Below are 7,092 nucleotides of genomic sequence, written 5' to 3' on the forward strand. Positions count from 1 at the left end.
TGCCTGCCGACGCAGGGAACACGGATTCGTGCCCCGGTCCGGGAAGATCCCACATGCCGCAGAGAGGCTAGGCCCGTAAGCCATGGCCGCTGAGCCTGTGCGTCTGGAGCCTGTGCTCCGCAATGGGAGAGGCCACAACAGTGAGAGTCCCGCGTACCACAAAAAAAAAGAAAAAAAAAAAGCTAAGTAGAAAATAATTGTTTTCATTCATGTTGGTAAAAAAAAAATGTATTTGTTGTATATTAATAGTAGAATAAGGCAGGAACATAGAATCACACACCCCCCATAACAAAGTAACAAAACTAGTAAGGAAATAGCATTTTTAAAGGCTAAAATTTTACCAGCAGCTATAAAACCAGCAAAGTGCTATGAGCTGATGCTAGAAATTTTTAAACTATAAGCTAAGAAAAGAAAATGAACTTCTGGTAAAGTTATCTCCTTAATTCTTCCTTCCCCAGCCCTACATACACCTAGAGGCAACACTAAAGAAAGAAAATAGACAGAATTCTAAGAATTCTCAAAAATACCCTAAAATTTGTAAAGGTACAGATGGAGAGAAGGGGAGTGACTAGAAAACCTGGACAAATTCAAGGAATACAGCTTTATTACAGAAGCTCCTACATATCATTTTAAGACCTTATCAGGAGGATTGGGCCAAGCTTTTCTGGAGCTAAGGGACGACTGCGGCTCTGAGGTAGCCCTGGAGATATAAACAAAACAAAACAAAACAAAAAACACCTGGTTCTTGCCTGGCACACAGTTCAATCGAGGAGTAGACATAAGAAGAAACAAATATGGCACAGTGTTTGAAATAACATAATAACATATATGTTTTTACAAGAATAATCTTCTGGCCAAAGTTTTTTCCAGGCAGTAAGGCTGATGAGTAGAAGAGACGAGACATCATGGACTGGAAAAAATACTTGACTTATTATCCAGAACGACAAAGCACATGGAGAAACAATAGGAGAGGAGATTAACAGCGCCACTTAAAGGAGCTCCAGAGACGGGCTCGAGCCGCGACTATCAGCGTGGACACCAGAGACGGGCATGAGACGCTAAAGCTGCTGCTTCAGCCACCAAGAAGCCTGTGTGCGAGCACAGGTTACCATCCACACCCCCCTTCCGGGGAGCCTGTGCAGCCCGCCACTGCCAGGGTCCCGTGATCCAGGGACAACTTCCCAGGGAGAACGCACGGCGCGCCTCAGGCTGGTGCTAAGTCACGCCAGCCTCTGCTGCCGCAGGGTCGACCTGCATCCATACCAATCCCTCCGCCCGGCCTGAGTGAGCCAGAGCCCCCGAATCAGCTGCTCCTTTAACCCCGTCCTGTCTGAGCGAAGAACAGACACCCTCTGGCGACCTACACGCAGAGGCAGGGCCAGATCCAAACCTGAACCCCAGGAGCTGTGCGAACAAAGAAGAAAAAGGGAAATCTCTCCCATCAGCCTCAGAAGGAGTGGATTAAAATCTCCACAATCAACATGATGTGCCCTGCATCTGTGGAATACCTGAATAGACAACGAATCATCCCAAATTGAGGAGAAGGACTTTGGGAGCAAAGATATATATATATATATATATATATATATATTTTTTTTTTTTTCCCTTTCTCTCTTTTTGTGAGTGTGTATGTGTATGCGTCTGTGTGAGATTTTGTCTCTATAGCTTTGTGTTTACCATTTGTCCTAGGGTTCTGTCGGTCCTTTTTTTTTCATTAAAATTTTTTTTCTTAATTATTCTTTATTTTAATAACTTTATTTTATTTTATCTTACTTTATCTTATTTTATTTTATCTCCTTCCTTCCTTCCTTCCCTTCCTTCCTTCCTCCCTCCCTCCCTCCCTCCCTCCCTCCCTCCCTCCCTTCCTTCCTTTCTTTCTTTCTTTCTTATTTTCTCCCTTTTATTCTGAGCCATGGGGATGAAAGGCTCATGGTGCTCCAGCCAGGCTTCAGGGCTGTGCCTCTGAGAGGGGACAGCCAAGTTCAGTAGACTGGTCCACAAGAGACCTCCCAGCTCCACGTAATATCAAACGGCGAAAATCTCCCAGACATCTCCATCTCAACACCAAGACCCAGCTCCACTCAACAACCAGCAAGCTACAGTGCTGGACACCCTATGCCAAACAACTAGCAAGACAGGAACACAACCCCATCCATTAGCAGAGAGGCTGCCTAAAATCATAATAAGGCGACAGACACCCCAAAACACACCACCAGACGTGGACCTGCCCACCAGAAAGACAAGATCCAGCCTCATCCACCAGAACACAGGCACTAGTCCCCTCTACCAGGAACCCTACACAACCCACTGAACCACCCTTAGCCACTGAGGACAGAAACCAAAAACAATGAAAACTATGAACCTGCAGCCTACGAAAAGGAGACCCCAAACACAGTAAGTTAAGCAAAATGAGAAGACAGAAAAACACACAGCACATGAAGGAGCAAGGTAAAAACCCACCAGACTTAACAAATGAAGAGGAAACAGGTAGTCTATCTGAAAAAGAATTCAGAATGCTGATAGTAAAGATGATCCAAAATCTTGGAAATAGAAGAGAGAAAATACAAGAAATGTTTAAGGGCTTCCCTGGTGGCGCAGTGGTTGAGAGTCCGCCTGCCGATGCAGGGGACACAGGCTCATGCCCCGATCCAGGAAGATCCCACATGCCAAGGAGCGGCTAGGCCCGTGAGCCATGGCCGCTGAGCCTGCGCGTCCGGAGCCTGTGCTCCGCAACGGGAGAGGCCACAACAGTGAGAGGCCCGTGTACCACAAAAAAAAAAAAAAAGAGAAACGTTTAACAAGGACCTAGAGGAACTAAAGAGCAAACAAACAGTGATGAACAACACAATAAATGAAATTAAAAATTCTCTAGAAGGGATCAAGAGCAGAATAACTGAGGCAGAGGAACGGATAAGTGACCTGGAAGATAAAATAGTGGAAATAACTACGGCAGAGCAGAATAAAGAAAAAAGAATGAAAAGAATTGAGGACAGTCTCAGAGACCTCTGGAACAACATGAAATGTACCAACATTCGAATTATAGGGGTCCGAGAAGAAGAAGAGAAAAAGAAAGGGACTGAGAAAATATTTGAAGAGATTATAGTTGAAAACTTCCCTAATATGCGAAAGGAAATAGTAAATCAAGTCCAGGAAGCACGGAGAGTCCCATACAGGATAAATCCAAGGAGAAACACGACAAGACACATATTAATCCCAGTATCAAAACTTAAATACAAAGAAAAAGAAATTAAAAGCAGCAAAGGAAAAACAACAAATAACACACAAGGGAATCCACATAAGGTTAACAGCTAATCTTACAGCAGAAACTCTGCAAGCCAGAAGGGAGTGGCAGGACATATTTAAAGTGATGAAGGAGAAGAACCTACAACCAAGATTACTCTACGCAGCAAGGATCTCATTCAGATTTGATGGAGAAATTAAAACCTTTACAGACAAGCAAAAGCTAAGAGAATTCAGCACCACCAAACCAGCTTTACAACAAATGCTAAAGGAACTTCTCTAGGCAGGAAACACAAGAGAAGGAAAACACCTACAATAACAAACCAAAAACAATTAAGAAAATGGTAATAGGAACATGCATATCAATAATTACCTTAAATCTAAACGGATTCAATGCTCCAACCAAAAGACACAGACTGGCTGAATGGATACAAAAACAAGACCCATATATATGCTGTCTACAAGAGACCCACTTCAGATCTAGGGACACATACAGACTGAAAGTGAGGGAATGGAAAAAGATATTCCATCCAAATAGAAATCAAAAGAAAGCTGGAATAGCAATTCTCATATCAGACAAAATAGACTTTAAAATAAAGACTATTACAAGAGACAAAGAAGAACACTACATAATGATCAAGGGTCCAGGAAGAAGATATAACAATTGTAAATATTTATGCATCCAACATAGGAGCAGCTCAATACATAAGGCAAATACTAACAGCCATAAAGGGGAAATCGACAGCAACACAATCATAGTAGGGGACTTTAACATCCCACTTTCACCAATGGACAGATCATCCAAAATGAAAACAAATAAGGAATGGACAATGGACAGATCATCCAAAATGAAAACAAATAAGGAAACACAAGCCTTAAATGATACATTAAACAAGATGGACTTAATTGATATTTATAGGACATTCCATCCAAAAACAGCAGAATACAGTTTCTTCTCAAGTGCTCATGGAACATTCTCAAGGATAGATCATATCTTGGGGCACAAATGAATCCTCGGTAAATTTAAGAAAATTGAAATCGTATCAAGCATCTTTTCTGACCACAATGCTATGAGACTAGATATCAATTACAGGAAAAAGTCTGTAAAAAAAAAACAAACACATGGAGGCTAAACAATACACTACTTAATAACCAAGAGATCACTGAAGAAATCAAAGAGGAAATCAAAAAATACCTTGAAACAAATGACAATGAGAGCATGATGACGCAAAACCTATGGGATGCAGCAAAAGCAGTTCTAAGAGGGAAGTTCATAGCAATACAATCATACCTTAAGAAACAAAAAACATCTCAAATAAACAACCTAACCTTACACCTAAAGCCATTAGAGAAAGAAGAACAAAATAACACCAAAGTTAGCAGAAGGAAAGAAATCATAAAGATCAGACCAGAAATAAATGAAAAAGAAAGGAAGGGAATGATAGCAAAGATCAATAAAACTACAAGCTGGTTCTTTGAGAAGATAAACAAAACTGATAAACCATTAGCCAGACTCATCAAGAAAAAAAGGGAGAAGACTCAAATCAACAGAATTAGCAATGAAAAAGGAGAAGTAACAACTGACACTGCAGAAATACCAAGGATCATGAGAGATTACTACAAGCAACTCTATGCCAATAAAATGGACAATCTGGAAGAAATGGACAAATTCTTAGAAATGCACAGCGTTCTGAGATTGAACCAGGAAGAAATAGAAAATATGAACAGACCAATCACAAGCAATGAAATTGAAACCTTGATTAAAAATCTTCCAACAAACAAAAGCCCAGGACCAGACGGCTACACAAACGAATCCATCAAACATTTAGAGAAGAGCTAACACTTATCCTTCTCAAATTCTTCCAAAATATAGCAGAGGGAGGAACACTCCCAAACTCATTCTACAAGGCCACCATCACCCTGATACCAAAACCAGACAAAGATGTCACAAAGAAAGAAAACTACAGGCCAATATCACTGATGAACATAGATGCAAAAATCCTCAACAAAATACTAGCAAACAGAATCCAACCGCACATTAAAAGGATCATCCACCATGATCAAGTGGGGTTTATTCCAGGAATGCAAGGATTCTTCAATATATGCAAATCAATCAATGTGATACACCATATTAACAAATTGAAGGAGAAAACCCATATGATCATCTCAATAGATGCAGAGAAAGCTTTCGACAAAATTCAACACACATTTATGATAAAAACCCTCCGGAAAGTAGGCATAGAGGGAACTTTCCTCAACATAATAAAGGCCATATATGACAAACCCACAGCCAACGTCGTCCCTAAAGGTGAAAAACTGAAACCATTTCCACTAAGATCAGGAACAAGAAAAGGTTGGCCCCTCTCACCACTATTATTCAACATAGTTTTGGAAGTCTTAGCCACAGCAATCAGAGAAGATAAAGAAATAAAAGGAATCCAAATTGTAAAAGAAGAAGTAAAGCTGTCACTGTTTGCAGATGACATGATACTCTACGTAGAGAATCCTAAAGATGCTACCAGAAAGCTACTAGAGCTAATCAATGAATCTGGTAAAGTAGCAGCATACAAAATTAATGCACAGAAATCTCTAGCATTTCTATACACTAATGATGAAAAATCTGAAAGTGAAATTAAGAAGACATTCCCATTTACCATTACAAGAAAAAGAATAAAATATCTAGGAATAAACCTACCTAAGGAGACAAAAGACCTTTATGCAGAAAATTATAAGGCACTGATGAAAGAAATTAAAGATGATAGAGATAGGGCTTCACTTGTGGCGCAGTGGTTGAGGGTCTGCCTGCCAATTCAGGGGACACAGGTTCGTGCCCCGGTCCAGGAAGTTCCCACATGCCATGGAGTGGCTGGGCCCGTGAGCCATGGCCATTGGGTCTGCACGTCCGGAGCCTGTGCTCTGCAGCAGGAGAGGCCACAATAGAGGCCCGCGTACCGCAAAAAAAAAAAAAAAAAAAAAAGATGATAGAAATAGATGGAGAGATATACCATGTTCTTGGATTGGAAGAATCTATATTGTGAAAATAATTCTACTATCCAAAGCAATCTATAGATTTAATGCAATCCTTATCAAACTACCACTGCATTTTTCACAGAACTAGAAAAGAAATTTTCACAATTTGTACAGAAACACAAAATACCCCAAAAGCCAAAGTAATCTTGAGAAAGAAAAACGGAGCTGGAAGAATCCAGCTCCCTGACTTCAGACTATACTACAAAGCTACAGTAATCAAGACAGTATGGTACTGGCACAAAAACAGAAAGATAGATCAATGGAACAGGATAGAAAGCCCAGAGAGAAACCCACACACCTATGGTCACCCTATCTTTGATAAAGGAGGCAAGAATATACAGTGGAGAAAAGACAGCCTCTTCAATAAGTGGTGCTGGGAAAACTGGACAGCTACATGTAAAAGTATGATATTAGAACACTCCCTAACACCATACACAAAAATAAACTCAAAATGGATTAAAGACCTAAATGTAAGGCCAGACACTATCAAACCCTTACAGGAAAACATAGGCAGAACACTCTATGACATAAATCACAAGATCCTTTTTGACCCGCCTCCTAGAGAAATGGAAATAAAAACAAAAATAAACAAATGGGACCTAATGAAACTTAAAAGCTTTTGCACAGCAAAGGAAACCATAAACAAGACCAAAAGACAACCCTCAGAATGGGAGAAAATATTTGCAAATGAAGCAACTGACAAAGGATTAATCTCCAAAACTTACAAGCAGCTCATGCAGCTCAATATCAAAAAAACAAACAACCCAATCCAGAAATGGGCAGAAGACCTAAATAGACATTTCTCCAAAGAAGATATACAGA

The 7,092-nt window shown here is 40.4% G+C and overlaps 1 protein-coding gene across 19 annotated transcripts in view; it reads right to left on the reverse strand.

Moving 5' to 3' along the window:
- Positions 1-7,092, reverse strand: part of FHIT (fragile histidine triad diadenosine triphosphatase) — a 1,443,555-nt gene that overhangs the window by 836,186 nt on the left and 600,277 nt on the right. The window lies entirely within an intron of this gene.

Source organism: Monodon monoceros, unplaced genomic scaffold, assembly GCF_005190385.1.
Source record: "Monodon monoceros isolate NGI ecotype Baffin Bay Population unplaced genomic scaffold, NGI_Narwhal_1 Super_Scaffold_3, whole genome shotgun sequence".
Lineage (NCBI taxonomy): Eukaryota > Metazoa > Chordata > Mammalia > Artiodactyla > Monodontidae > Monodon > Monodon monoceros.